This window comes from Mesoplodon densirostris, chromosome 3, assembly GCF_025265405.1.
Source record: "Mesoplodon densirostris isolate mMesDen1 chromosome 3, mMesDen1 primary haplotype, whole genome shotgun sequence".
NCBI classification, from domain to species: domain Eukaryota; kingdom Metazoa; phylum Chordata; class Mammalia; order Artiodactyla; family Ziphiidae; genus Mesoplodon; species Mesoplodon densirostris.
Window position 1 is genome coordinate 25506705 of NC_082663.1, and position 16164 is coordinate 25522868.

Sequence of the window (16164 nt, forward strand, 5' to 3'; positions counted from 1 at the left end):
ACCAGCTGAGATAATTGTGTGTAATTAGCAGAATAAAAGTATATCAAATCTTAAAATATGCTTCTTTGTAAGTGTTTCCATTTTCAAAACCATATCTTCAATTAAATTCTTTGGATTTTGAGGGCTTTTTTTAGATTTTAAGAGTAATTACCTAGAACAATGTATCAGGTGATTTGTCTATGATTAATCTCCTGTACTTTATGAGTAACCATCTTATAAGTTGTATACACAGTAGAAAGGGATGTCCATAGTATATTTTCTACTGCTTTAGTTTGCACATGGATTAATTTTTTATTAAGATATCACCATATTTTGACATTTTTATTTGGTTTTAAGGTACTAGTAACCTCAAATATTAGGCCTATATTTATATATTTTAACTCCTTTTAAAAACCTGAATTAAGCTATACAATGATGTTGATCCATATTTGATATTTAGTCAGGATCCTTACCGAACTAAATAAGACTAACTCATACCATACCTATATGTTACTTTCAGAAACAGTATAGGCTACCGTTGCCCCTCTCAGTCCTCCACAGTTCACTGCAATCTTTACAACAATGGTGAACAAGTGTTACACTAAAGACACACACGTGTTACTTACAAGCTTACTAATGGGATACAGAGGCACCACATAAAATATGAAACAAGAAATGGCAAGCCTGGAAACTTCTTTCAGTATTTAAAGATTTCAGCTCCATTGAATGTAACATTCATTCAAAGTTTTGCAAAAATTCACTTTTAGATCCATGATTTCTTTCAGTAATTTAATATTTAATGATTTAATATTTACATGAATCTTACAAGAGCTCATAGGTTTTCTAGTTAATCTCTGGGTGCTTTTTTAATTGATGGAGTAGAATATAAATACATGAAAATTACCCCAAAGAAACCAAAGATTGGACCCCTATGCCTTTAACATTTTTTGTTTTTTATAAGCATTAATTTTGAAAGTGTTAAGCTAAAATATCAAAGAACTTTTCAAGAATGAATTTGTGTTAGTAATTTTTCCACTTTTGTGATTTATATACATGGAAACATAGTGATAAGGAATGAAAAGAAACAAGCATTAAATAAGAAAATATACATAAAACCCAGAATTAGCATTTGTCAAGAAGTTCAGCCAAAAAGAGCCTAGAAACAATCAACAGAATCAATTTTTCTCAAAGACCTGAGTCAACATTTTCTAGTTTAAATCAGAGTCCAGGTATGGTAGGCTGAACAAAGGGACAAGTGAATTAGGAAATTGTCATAATGCTATTCTGGCGTTTACAGCTGCAAAACAAGAGGCCTGAAACAGAAAGAAGGGAGTGCAAATGACAAAAATTAAAGTAATATAAAAGTAATTTTCAGAAAAAAAGTCAAGAAGCCACATAAGAAATTTGAGAAGGAACATTAAGGGAAAGCATAAGTGGAAGGAAGGGGAAATTTCCACTAGAGGTAACTATCAACTGAGCAATCTGATAGAGAAACAAGAATACAACAACAACAAATGTTAGACTAATTTGAACTGCTGGTTTTGCTGCCAACATGTAAAGAACTTAGAAGTTTTCACTCTCATTATTACAACATGAAAAAAAAAAACTAACAAACTGAAAACCAATGTTTTTTTTCTTGGACATATGACAGAAATGGCTTTTCAGAGCAAATTGCCACTCTGGAATCTGGTGAGACAGGTAAATCCAGAAAATTATAGCCAAAATCTCCTTATCTGGAGCAGAAACTAATAGAGCCATAGACTGGTAGAAACATTTAAATGGTAATTTTGACAAACTTCTGAAGACTAAGTAGAGACTAGTGTGTAAGTGAGAAACACTCATGGCTACAGTCTTTGAGGAGCCCTCACACTTTTTTGGTAATTCCAAGGAAACACATCAAGTTTTCAAGGGGAAGATACAAGAAAGAATCCCTTGCTTCTGTGATAGGAGCAAATGAAGAGCAATCCCTGGGAAATGAAGCCAGAGCCTCCTGCATTAAAAGGGGGAAAGGCTTTACCATTGAAGGGCATTCCGCCTATGCCAGCCTCCTCAAATTTTTATATCCCATCAAAAGAGTAGGGGGAAGGAAGAAACACTGGTTAAAGTAATCAAAAAGAAATGCAGGACCACTATAAGACTGCGATTTACTTGGAAAATTATAGAAAACTTGCTCTCCACCATACGTTACCATAACATCAACAGGGCTGCAATATAATAAAAGTGGATAATAGATGAAAGATTGCAAGGCACAGACTCTTTCTGGAGAGAAATTAAGAAGGACAGTGGAGGTGGTTGAAGTCTCTAGCTTCTACACCTGAAGCAGACATGAAACAAAGTCCAATTCATAGCCATGTTAACATAAATTGTCAACTAAATATGCATTTACCCACTTCCTATTACCTGATACAACATGTTTGGATACCAAGAACAAATTATAAGGCATGCTAAAGGTCAAGACAAAAAACAGCTAAAGAGACAAAGCAAGCATCAGAACCAGACTGAGGTATGACTTACATTTTGGAATTATCAGACAGGAATTTAATATAAACACGATCAATATATTGAGGACTCTAATGGAAAAAGTAGAAAACATGCAAAAAACAGATGAGAAATATAAGCAAAGAGATGGAAAATCTAAGAAACGATCAAAAGGTAATGCTTCATATCAGAAACACTATATCAGAAATGAAGAATGGCTTTGATCAACTCACCATTAGGTTGCACAAGGCGGAGGAAAGAGTCAGTGATCTTGAAGATATGTCAATAGAAATTTCACATAGTGAAATACAAGAGGAAAAAAAAAGAATGAAAAAGTAAACAGAAGAAAATATGCAACATCCAAGAAGGAGAAGAAAGGGAAAACACAGCAGAATAAGTATTTAAATTAATAATGGCAGGGAACTTTCAATAATTAATGGCAGACACCAAATCACAGATCCAAGAAGATCAAAGCATCAAGCAGGTAAATACCAAAAACAAATGGCAACATGTAGAAATATGTATAGAAATGTGTGCATAAATGGGTTACTGTATGTACATATATCCCCTTGAGAGGGCCTAGAGCACTCCCCAGAAGTAACAAGCATACCCAGTGCCCAAATGTTGGTTTCTAGTATCATTCTATGGAAAAGAAACCAGTGCTCCTTGAAGAAGTGACTGACTTGGAGACTAGGGCAGGAACCATACATGACGAGCCTGGAACAACGTCTAGTTTCAAAAATTAAGAAAATGCTCCTCCCCCCACCAAATAAACCCACAAGTATATACAAATATGAATAAATGATTGAATAAAGAAATCAATAGGGAGAACAAAAAACCCATGTTTAGAAGATTCTAATTTATGTAGATATTCCTTTCTTAAGGTGATGGATCTTAAATCGCCCTCCTCAAGTAAAGGCTGCACATAGTGACTTTCTTCCAAAGAGTAGAGCATGAAAAGGGAAAATAAAAATAGTTACTTTACAGTAGAGAAGCTAACAAACACTATGTCAAGCTATGTGATCAAGGTTAAAATCAACAGTGATAAATCACTTTTATATACTGCATGACTGACATGATGTGATAAGAATAGCACTTTACCTTAGTGGTCTTCCTTCCAATCTAATTATGAGAAAACATCAGACAGATCCCAGTTGAGGGGCATTCTACTAAATACCTCACTAGTATTCTTCAAAACTGTCCAGGTCAGCAAAAGCAAGGAAAGTCTGAATAAATGTCACAGCCAAGAAAAGCCTAAGGACACATGACAACTAAATGTAATGAGGTATCCTGGATGGGATCATGGAACCAAAAAAGGACAGGAAGGGAAAACAGGAAATCTGTAGAAATTATGGACTTAGTTAATTATAATGCGTCACTATTCATTGATTGTGACCAGTGTACCATATGAATGTAAATGTTAACAAGGGAAACAGGATATGGAATATATAGGACTATCTTTGCAAAAATTCTCTAAGTCTAAAACTTTTCTAAAATAAAAAGTTAATTTTTAAAAATTATACAAGAGAAATTAAAGTGTTGGTTTGATTCTGTTCTACCTCTTGCACAATTAAGTCCTAGTTTTAAAGGCAAAAGACTCATTATTTCTTTTGTATTCCTAGAAAACCCTCTTGCTCCCACCACTGTTTTTTACTTTGTTCATCTGGTCCTTCCCTTACTTTTATATATTTTTTTCCACAGATCTGTGGTATAATTCTATTACAGGTGACCTGATTTTCAATGTGCTTTCAAAACAGACAGTGCAGACAGATTAGTGTTAGATTCTCCTTCTGAAAGAGCTGCAGTGTGGTGTCCTGGGATTGAATTGGAGCCAATCACCAAAGCCTTTGGGTGAACAAGAGAAAAAAGGAAAGAAAAGAAAATAACAAACTTCTGGTTCTGAGGACATGAGGAAGTCAGGCATAAAATTCCTATGTCTGTCTTCCTTGTATCCTCAGAAACTAGAGAAAAGTAAACTTTAACAATCTAGAAAAAATAGTTTTAACACTAGAGAAAACACATTTAACTAGAAAACACAAATTAAAACACTAGAGAAAAATAGTTTTCATAATTGTAGAGTTTACTTGCTTTGAGAACATAAGCAGTGTTACTTATCTTGAATATTGCCAATCACAAAAAGTTCTAAAATGATGGTTCACATTTGTTTTCTATAATTAGACACTAGTCAATAGCTGCAAATGAAAAAAAAAGAAAAACCTTTATAATATTCCATTATCATTTCTTTGCATCCACTACTTCCATAAAATAATGACAGTACAATGCTGTTAGTGGGCCAGCATTCATTTTTGAGCATCAGTAGAAAGTCAGATATAAGGAACTTAGATACTTAGGACAGCAGAGGGAGTTCCCCTAGAGAAGGAGCCAATCACACCAATTCCAGTTTCCATGGCTGAGCAATAATGGGTAATGAGGATTCAGAGGCCAAACAGTGGGAAGGTAGTAAGCAGGTTACAGGAGTGTGTCCAGGTACACAGATGCATGCTTTTTGGCTACTCTGTGCAAAAGACTTGCAGATTTGAAACTGTATTTCATAGTGCTTTTAATTGGTAGCTAAAGGAAATATCTATTCCTCATGTATGTTACAACAACACGAACACTAAAATACCCACTGTGTGAAGTTTTTTAAAGTAAAAAAAAAAAAAAAAGAAGAAATTTTAAGAAATTAAACAGAAAAAATATTTTTACATAAAGGGTTTTACAATTATATCTTTTTAAAATATATTTTGGATTAGAAAGAGATGTGTATAAGAGCAAGTTTAGGGGCTTCCCTGGTGGGGCAGTGGTTAAGAACCTGCCTGCCAATACAGGGCTCATGGGATTGATCCCTAGTCTGGGAAGATCCCACATGCCATGGAGCAACTAAGCCTGCACGTCACAACTACTGAGCCCGTGTGCCACAACTACTGAAGCCTGTGCGCAAAGAGCCCATGCTCTGCAGAAAGAGAAGCCACTGCAATGAGAAGCCGCACACCGCAACAAAGAGTAGCCCCCACTAGCCACAACTAGAGAAAGCCCATGTGCAGCAAGAAAGACCCAACACAGACAAAAATAAATAAATTTAATAAATTAAAAAAAAAAGAGCAAGTTTAGCATCTTATATGGTCTACTTACATAGTCCTTTTTTATGTGCACCTCTGCATCTCTAGTCATTGTCCCTTATAAATCAATTGGCTTTTCCTGATGGAAAGTGAACACCTAATTGTTTTTACTTAAATAAAAATTACTTAAGCAAAATTTTCAAAGCATAATTTGAAACACACACTCAAAAATGCTACCACTGATTGAAATTCCCAAATGGTTTTATTGTATGAAAGGAAATTCAAGTTTTAAAAAGAGATGTCATTATTCTTTAAATAATTTGCACTATTTATTTATTTATTTTGATAAATTTATTTTATTTAATTTATTTTATTTCTGGCTGCATTGGGTCTTCATTGCTGCATGCGGGCTTTTCTCTGGTTGCAGCGAGCAGGGACTACTCTTCGTTGTGGTGCACAGGCTTCTCATTGTCGTGGCTTCTCTTGTTGGGAGCGTGGGCTCTAAGTGCACAGGCTTCAGTAGTTGTGGCTTGCGGGCTCTAGAGCGCAGGCTCAGTAGTTGTGGTGCACGGGCTTAGTTGCTTCACGGCACGTGGGATCTTCCCAGACCAGGGCTCGAACCTGTGTCTCCTGCATTGGCAGGCATATTCTTAACCACTGCGCCACCAGGGAAGCCCTGCACTATTTATTAAATTTTATAAATTTCCCAGAAAATGTACACAGTATTTTGTTATAATCTTATTTGTGTATGATCTGCATTAACCAACAATTATATGAGTTGTTCTGCTCCTTTGTTTTCTCTGCTATGCTTGCCCCGAGACCTACTTTCCAAAGAACTCTGATTTAACCTTTTATTTTGTTCTTTCTTAATATGGGATTACTAGAGTATTTCTATATACTAAATAAATTTTTGCCATATTTTATACACCAATCCTATATTTTTCATTTTTTCTCTCATTTTTTCTTCTAACCTATATTTTCCTCTATCATTTTCTACTTCAATTATTAAAGAAAAGATCTATTCAATTATTATTCTAATCAGATTGGAAAATTCAATGGAATTTTCAATATTCAGTTAGCTTATTTTTTTAAATAACTTTCACCATCAACCCAGAAAACTACTGTGAAATTTTTCAGTCTTTTTATGTATTCTATCTTTTCTACTTGTCATTTGTTCCTTTTAAAATTTGTTTCTGTAAGGAAAGATGGAGTAAATTAATGGTAACAGAAGACAAGTCCTCCGTTAATCCTTCCTTTTTTTTTTTTTTTTTTTTTTTTTTGCGGTTTGCAGGCCTCTCACTGTTGTGGCCTCTCCCATTGCGGAGCACAGGCTCCGAACGTGCAGGCTCAGCGGCCATGGCTCACTGGCTCAGCCACTCCGTGCCATGTGGGATCTTTCCAGACCAGGGCACGAACTCGGGTCCCCAGCACCGGCAGGTGGACTCTCAACCACTGCGCCACCAGGGAAGCCCCAATCCTTCCCTCTTTTCCTACTCCAGTCAAACATATTTTGTGTCCCCAGATTCTATCCACTTAGTGACCAAGACAGTCACGGCTAGTTTTCAAATGAGAAGAATTTATCTTCAAAAGATTGCTCAAAGAAGAATAGATATAAGGAATGTGCAAGAAAAAAAAGTGAGTAATTTTAATTGAATTTAACTCATTCAGAAATGTTTAACTTACTTAAAAACCAGCGAATGTTAAGGGGCTTTTTCTCATAAATAGTTCAGTTAATTTTGCCTAAATAGTTCAATTAATACAACAGTAATTTTGAAAGTTTTATATAGACAGTAACAGACATTTTCCCCATTGTTCATAATAGTTATTGTAATTCTCTCACTTCACTTATAATAGGATCTTTCTTGCAGAGATTTATGTGGCCTGTTTATTTTGTAAGCATATGTAGCTGTAATCGTGGACAACTTTATTTCTATGAACACCACTAGAATTCAGAATTTTAGTGACCTCATCATAAACCTTCTGACAGTTATACATCCAGTTACAGTACTAAAAATAAAGCCTTATTCATAAGGAAAGAATAATGAGTCCAGTTCCCCACACCCAATACACACATCCACTTAGAACCACATTTCAACCTATTCAGAATCATTGTTTTCACAAATTTATGGAAGCTCCTACTTAGATTTAGAGACAATCTTAAAGACATTTATTTTCTAACCATTCTACAGTAATTGTAATATTATTTTCAAGAAAGACCTTAAATGAAATATGTTTCTTCCTGAGGTATATCTTACTATTTTAAAGGAATATTAGCCATTTTTCTCACCTTTTGGTCACATACAGTAAAGTCTCAACACTTCACATTGTGAAGTTAATCCTTATGACCCTCATGAGAAAGGTGGCCATATAAATTACCATCCATTCCAGGATCTTAAACATGCAATAATTTATATATTTTTTTCATAGTTTCTTTTGCCTTAATTTAAAATGAGTATTTCAACAAATACTTTTGTAAGACAAAACTCATCAAAGACAGTATATCTACTTAGAATTCTGAATATTTTCTCAAAACTAAATAAGGTAAAATTGTAAATCTTCTCAATTTCATTCCAGTCTGATAGAAAGAATAAATTTAACCTATCAAAAAAAGTATCTTCCAGGGCTTCCATGGTGGCGCAGTGGTTGAGAGTCCGCCTGCCGATGCAGGGGACACGGGTTCGTGCCCCGATCCCGGAGGATCCCACATGCCGCGGAGCGGCTGGGCCCGCGAGCCATGGCCGCGGAGCCTGTGTGTCCGGAGCCTGTGCTCCGCAACGGGAGAGGCCATAGCAGTGAGAGGCCCGCGTACAGCAAAAAAAAAAAAAAAAAAAAAAAATGTCTTCCAAATACAAATAAACAAATCCATTAATTCTCATTCTTTAATTTATTTAGTTGCTATATTGGTTTTGTACAGATACATTTAACATCATTTTGATTTCAATGTTTATTTTCACAATAATTACAATTCTGAAAAATCTACAATTCTGAACAATTCTGAACCCAACATTCTGGGGCTATATACTTTGACTACCGTGATTAAAATTCCTAACTGTTTTTGAAAAAAACACATATAATCAAAATTTCAAGAACTCACAGTGTAGGACCTTTAGGTTGACGTAGGAAGTAGTCAACAACAAAGTTTAATTTTTAAAAAATCTGATTAATGACGGTAACAAAGAGAAAACAATCTAATTGCTTTCAAATTATTTTGTGTTTTCCACATCAGTATTGTTATAAATATTGTAGTCCATTAATATGTATAAAAATAGAAATATTTATAAATTACATGACTAAAACTTCTATGCATTTATAGTTTTAATATTTCTATAGCTTTAAAAATTATCTGTACTTTTAGGAATTTTCAATTTAAAGAAAAATTGTGAAGATAGTACAAAAAGGTCACATATACACCTTATCTCATTTCATCTATTACTAACATCTCACGTTACTATAGTATATTTGTTAGGATTAGTGTAAATACTGATATATTATGCTTAACTGAAACTCATATATTCTTCAGATTTCCTTAGTTTTTCCTTGATGTCTTTTTGTCTGTTTAGGATCCTACTCAGGATGCCACATCAAATTTAGTTTTCATGCCTTCTTAGGCTTCTCTTGGCTGTAACATTTTCTCGAACTTCCCTTGTTTTGGATGACCTTGACAGTTTTGTGGAGTACTGGTCAGGTATTTTGTAGAATATCTTTCAATTTGGATTTGTCTATTGTTTTTTCTCATGATTGGTCTGGGGTTACGTGTTTCTGGAAGCAAGCTCATCACCAAATCCAAGTCCACTTAGTTTCTCTTATGTACTTTGTTTAAGAGGTTTTAGAGTTTTGAATTTTACATTTAGGTCTATGATCCATTTTAAGTTAATTTAATATAATATACTATATATATATATATATATATATATATATATATATATATATATATGCATATGGATGTTCAATTATTCTAGCACCATCTGTTGAAAACACTCTCCTTTCTCCACTGACTTGCCCTTTGCTCCTTTGTCAAAGATCATTTGACGGTACTTGTGGATATCTATTTCTGGGCTCTCTACTTTGTTATTCTGATCTATGTCTATTCTTTTGCCAATACCTTGCTGCCTTGATTACTACAGCTTTATAATAAGTCTTGAAAATAGGTGGTGTGTGCCCTCCAAACTTGTTCTTCTTTACTATTGTTTAGGGTATTGTATGTTGCTTGCCTGTTCACATAAACCTTAGAATCTCTTTGGCACTATCTAAAAAATGCCTCCTGGGATACTGATTGGGATGCAAGGAATCTATAGACTAAGTTGTGAAGAATGGATATATTAACAATGTTGCATCTTTCAATATATGATGTCCATTTATTTAGATCATCTTTGATGTCTTTCATTAGAGTTTTACAGTTCTCCACATATGGTCTCTGTATGTGTTTTGATAAATTTATACCTAAGAATTTAATTTTATTGGGTACTATTTTTTTTTTAATTTTCACATTCTAATTATACATTGCTGATACATAAGAAAATAATTGATTTTTGTATATCACCTTTTATCCTACAAACTTGCTAGCTTTGCATATTAGTTCCAGGTTCTTTGGGATTTTCTACTTAGATAATGATGTCATTTGTGAGCAGAGATGGTTTTCTTTCTTTCTTTTCAACCCATATGCTGTTTGTTCTCTTTGTCATCTTATTATATTAATATTAGTAATAACTTCCAGTATGATATTGAGTAGGGGTGGTGAGAGAAGACATTCTTGACTTATTCACAGTCTTAAGAGATAAGCAATCAGTTACTCAGCATTAAACACTGTGTTAGCTATAAGTTATGTGTAGGTGCTCTTTACCAAATTGAGGAAGTTCTCTATTCCTAGTTTGCTGAGATTGTTTATTATGAATATGTCTTGAATTTTGTTCAACAATTTTTCTGTATCAATATGATTATGTAAATTTTCTTCTTTAGCTTTTTGGTGTGATGAATTACATCAGTTAATTTTCAAATACTAAATCAGGCTTAATTACTAATCAGTAATCAGTGTACTCAGAATAAATCCCACTTGATCATTGTATATATCTTTTTATACATTGTTAGATTCTATTTGCTAATATTTTGTTCAAATTTTTGTATCAGTGTCCAGTAGAGATATTGGTCCATAGTTTTCCTTTCTTTTAATTTCTTTACCTGGTTTTGGCATTAAGATAATGATGGCCTTATATAATAAATTAACAATTATTCCTTCTAATTCTATTTCTGGAAGATATTGTGGAGAATAGGTATCACATCTTTATGAAATGTTTTCTAAATTTCACCAATAAAATTATCTGGACATGGTGATTTCACTTTTGGAAAGTTATTAGTTATTGATTCAATTTCTTTAACACATATAAGCTATTCAGATTATTTATTTCTCTATGTAGAAATTTGAGTAGTTTGTATCTTTTAAGGAATTGGTCCATTTCACTTACATTATCAAATTTGGAGGTACAGAGTTGTTCAAAGTATACCTTTATTATCCTTTTAAATATAAATATGTATTTATATCCTTTTAAATATACATATCCATGAAATCATTTTTGATAGCCCCTCTTTTATTTCTGAGATTGTCATCTTGTGTCTTCTGTTTTCTTGCTTATCTTAGATTGAAATTTATCAACCATATTAATCTTTATAAAATATCCTTTAAGTTCCATTTATTTCTATTTTGTTCATTTTCCTGTTTTCAATTTCATTGATTTTTTGCTCTATTTTTTATTTTTTTCTCTGTTTTGTGTAGGCGTACATTATTCTTCTTTCTCTAGTTTCCTAAAGGTGAAAGCTTAGGATACTGATTTTTGATATTTTCTAACACATAAATTTAAAGCCACATATTTCCCTTTAAGCACTGCTTTTACTGTATACCACGAATTTTGATGTTAGTTGTAATTTCTGTTTAGATCAAAATATTCTTAAAATTTCTCTTGACTCTTTTTGACCATTTTGTTATTTAGAATTATGTTGTTTAATCTCCAAATCTTTGGAATTTTCCAGCTATGTTCCTGTTATTGATTTTTAGGTTAATCCCATTGTGGTCTGAGAATATACTTTGTATGATTTATATTCTTTTGAATTTGCTAAGGTTTATTTTATGGGACAGACTTTGGTCTTTCTTGGTGTATGTTTCATGTGAGACTGAGAAACGTGTAATTTGTGGTTGGAGGGTATAGTCTATAAATGTCTGTTAAATCAGAATTATTTATTGTGCTTTTCATGTCAACTATATCCTTACTGATTTTCTACCTGTTTGGTCTATCAATTACTGAAATAGAAGCATTAAAGTTTTCAACTGTAGCACTAGATTTGTCTGTTCCTCCTTTCAGTTCTGTCAGTTTTTGCTTTGCCTTTGATCTCTTGTTAGGGACATGCATATTGAGGACTGTTATATCTTCTTAAATAACTGACTACTTTATCATTATTAAATGCCTCCCTTTATCACTGTTAGCTTTCCTTGTTCTGAAGTCCATTTTGTCTGAAATTAATATAGATTTAAGAATATATATTCTGACAATCTGTGTCTTTTAATGGGTGTATTTAGACAATTCATATTTAAAGTAAATTTAATACAGCTTCATTAATATTTGTATGGGTCAGGGTTCTCCAAAGAACCAAAACCTCTAGGAGAGAGAGTGAGAGGGAGGGAGAGACAAAGATAAGGAATTGGTTTAAGGAATTATGGAGGCTGACAAGTCCCTATGTCTGAGGGGGAGTCAGCAAGCTGGAGATCCAGGAGAGCCTATGGTGTAGTTCTAGTCTGAAGACCAGCCATCTTGAGACCCAGGAGGAGCTGATGCTTCACTTTGAGAGCAAAGGCAGGAAAAACTCTCCCCTTACTCAAGTGAGGGTCACCCTTTTTGTTCTATTCAGGTCTTCACCCACATCAATGAGGACAATCTGCTTCACTCAGGCCACAGAGCCAAATGTTAATCTCACCCAGAAACACCCTCATAGATACACCAAGAATAATGTTTGACCAAATATCTTGGTATCCTGTGACCCACTAAAGTTGACACAAAAATTGGCCATCACAACATTTATGAATTCTGTTCCTGTTTTCTATTTTTTGTACTGTTCTTCTCCCCAAACCCTACTCATATTCTGTTTTCTCTGGTTTTAATTGAGCATTTTGTATGATTCCATTTTATCTTTGATTTTGTTCCTAACTTAAAAAAATCTACTGGTTGCCCTAGAGTGTGCAATATTCATTTATAACTAATCTAAGTCCACTTTCAAATGACAATATCCCATTTCATGTATAGTGAAAGTGCTTTAAGACAGTACTTCAAATTGTACCTCTGACCATCATAATATTGATGTCATTCATTTACCTTATTCATATGCTATAATTACCTAATACATTATTACTGTTATTAGTTTAAACAGTTATATTTTGAGCTATTAAAAATAAGAAAACAATTCTAAGTTATCTTACCTTCATTTATTCCTTCTTGAATACTTTTCCCTTTTCCATGTAGATCTGAGTTTCTGATTGATATAATTTTCCTTCTCCCTAAAAAATTAAAAAAAAATTATTATGTAAATCAATGAAGTCAGGACACACCCTCACACCATACACAAAAATAAACTCAAGGGCCTCCCTGGTGGCGCAGTGGTTGAGAGTCCGCCTGCCGATGCAGGGGATGCGGGTTCGTGCCCCGGTCTGGGAGGATCCCATATGCCGCAGAGCGGCTGGGCCCGTGAGCCATGGCCGCTGAGCCTGCGCGTCCGGAGCCTGTGCTCTGCAACGGGAGAGGCCACAACAGTGAGAGGCCCGCATACCGCAAAAAGAAAAAAATAAAAAATAAAATAAAATAAAATAAAATAAACTCAAAATGGCTTAAAGACAAATATAAGACATGACACCATAAAACTCCTAGAGAACATAGGCAAAATATTCTCCAACATAAATCGTAGAAATGCTTTCTTAGGTCAATCTCCCAGGGCAATAGAAATAAAAGCAAATGTAAACAAATGGGACCTCATCAAACTCACAAGCTTTTGCACAGCAAAGGAAACCATAAATAAAATGAAAAGACAACCTATGGACTAGGAGAAAATATTTGCAAACAATGCAACCAATAAGGCCTTAATTTCCAAAATAGACAAACAGCTCATACAACTCAACAACAAACAACCCAATCGAACAATGGGCAGAAGACCTAAATAGACATTTCTCCAAAGAAGACATACAGATGGACAAAAAGAACATGAAAAGATGCTCAACATCGCTAATCATCAGAGAAATGCAAATCAAAACTACAATGAGATATTATCTCACATGAGTCAGAATGGCCATCATCAAAAAGTCCACAGATAACGAATGTTGGAGAGGGTGTGGAGAAAAAGGAACCTTCCCACCCTGTTGGTGGGAATGTAAATTGGTACAGCCCATATGGAGAACAGTATGGAGGTTCCTTAAAGAACTAAAAAGAGAGTAACCATATGATCCTGCAATCCCACTCCTGGGCATATATCTGGAGAAAACACTAGTTCAAAAAGACACATGCACTCCAATGTTCACGGCAGCACTATTTACAACAGCCAAGACATGGAAGCAACCTAAATGTTCATCAACAGATGAACTGATGAAGAAGATGTGGTGTGTGTATATAAATATATATATATATATATATATAAATATATATATATATATATATATATATACACACACAAAACTGAATCACTGTGCTGTACACCAGAAACTAACACATTGTAAATCAACTATACTTCAATTTTAAATATAAATAAATAACTTCATAAAATAAAATTCAAAAATTCTTGCAGGGAAGGTCTGCTGATGATGAATTCTCTACGTTTTTATTATCTATAATACTCTACTTCACTTTTGAATAGTTATTTTGCTGGATATAGAATTCAAGCTTGGTGTTACTGTTGTTGTTTTCTCTCAACACTTTAAACATTTCACTCCAATCTCCTCTTGCTTGCATGGTTTCAGACAATAATTATATATTTCTGAAATTTCTCTGCCATTATTACATTAAATAATTTTTCTGATGTTTCTTTCTTACTTCTTCTTCTGGAATCCAAATTGTACATGTGTTGAACATTTTGAAATTGTCCCAGAGTCCTTGGATGTTCTCTTCTGTTTCTGTTTTTTTTTTTCTTCCTGTTTCCTCTTTGTATTATAGTTTTGGAAGTTTTTATTGACATATCTTCAAGCTTACTGATTCCTTTTTCATCTGTGTCCAATCTACTGGGATCTAATCAAAGGTATTCTTCATTTCTCTTATAGAGTTTTTAATTTCTAACATTTCCTTTTGATTGTTTCTTAGCATTTCCATCTCTTTGCTTATATTATCAATTTGTTATTGCATGTTGTCTACTTTTTCCATTAGAGCCCTCAACGTATTAATTATAGTTATTCTAAATTCACTCTCTGAAAATTCCTAAGTCTGATTCATATCTGAGTTTGGAACTAACGTTTACTTTGTTTCTTCAGATTGTGTTTTGTCTTTCCTTTTAACATGGTTTATTAGTTTTTCTTGATATATGAATGTGTTGTTTAGGAAAAATAGGGACTGATGTATATCAACTTTTAGTGTTAATCTAACTAGGATCTGGGGTGTTTTAATGTGTGCTATAGCTGTAGGTGTTATAGGCAACCTTCTCTACTTTCCTTGTTTTTGTCTCCCCTTCTTGATTTTTGACTTCCTGAGAATTCTTCTTAGACAGATTCTGTGCTTTATAGCTCTTTCAGCTATAATCCATCATTATACTGTAGTCTTATTAATGTGGTTGTAAGGTGTTTGAGATGGAAAGTGCTCTAGAATGCTATGATTCAATCTCAGTCATTTAGTAGGTGTGTGTCCCTGAGATGTGACCTTCACTATGGTTTCCTATTTCCCTCCCTTTAGGTGAGACAGGAGGCTTGAGTGGGGCTGCAGTTTGGTACCAGTACTTCCTGCAGGGGAAACAGGTAGTCTTTTCCTTTTAGAGCAGCCCTTTGTTGTGGAGAACTCTGTGGGCTTATGTCATTATTGTTACTCTCCTACCTCTTTGGCAGAGACATGAAGGCATTTTCGTGGCTCCTCACTATGAGAATATGGTGCAGTTACTGAAGATATAAATCACAGAAGTGTGGGAACACTTCTAAGACTGCAGCCCTCAGGAATTTTTCACTCTCGTGCTAGTTCACAATTATCCTTCAGAAATTCATCAAAATCATCATTTAAGCATTCTTACCAGTTTATAGCTTCAGCATCTTCTAATCCGGGTAAGCAAATCCCTCCTCCAACTTTCTTTATTTACCAGTCTCTCCAGATTTTGATGAGCCAGTTTGTCCTGTGACCTCAGTTCTCTGATTAGTCCAAGTAAAGCTGATTTATATTTTGTTCAATTATTTTCTTCTAAGTATGGAAGTGACAACTGCTAAGCTCTTTATATGTTGGAGCTGAAAGTACAACTTCTATTTTAATTTAAAGAATAAGGTAGAATTTCCTGATATGATTAGGAAATACACGAACACTAAACTAGTTTCATATACATTTCTGTCTCAAAGTTTTGCTTTTGTTTTTGTAAGAATATAGTTGTAGCCATACATAATGGTTCTTTCAAGTTTCTATTTTCATTATTTCTATGAAAAAATAATTTTACCTTCAAT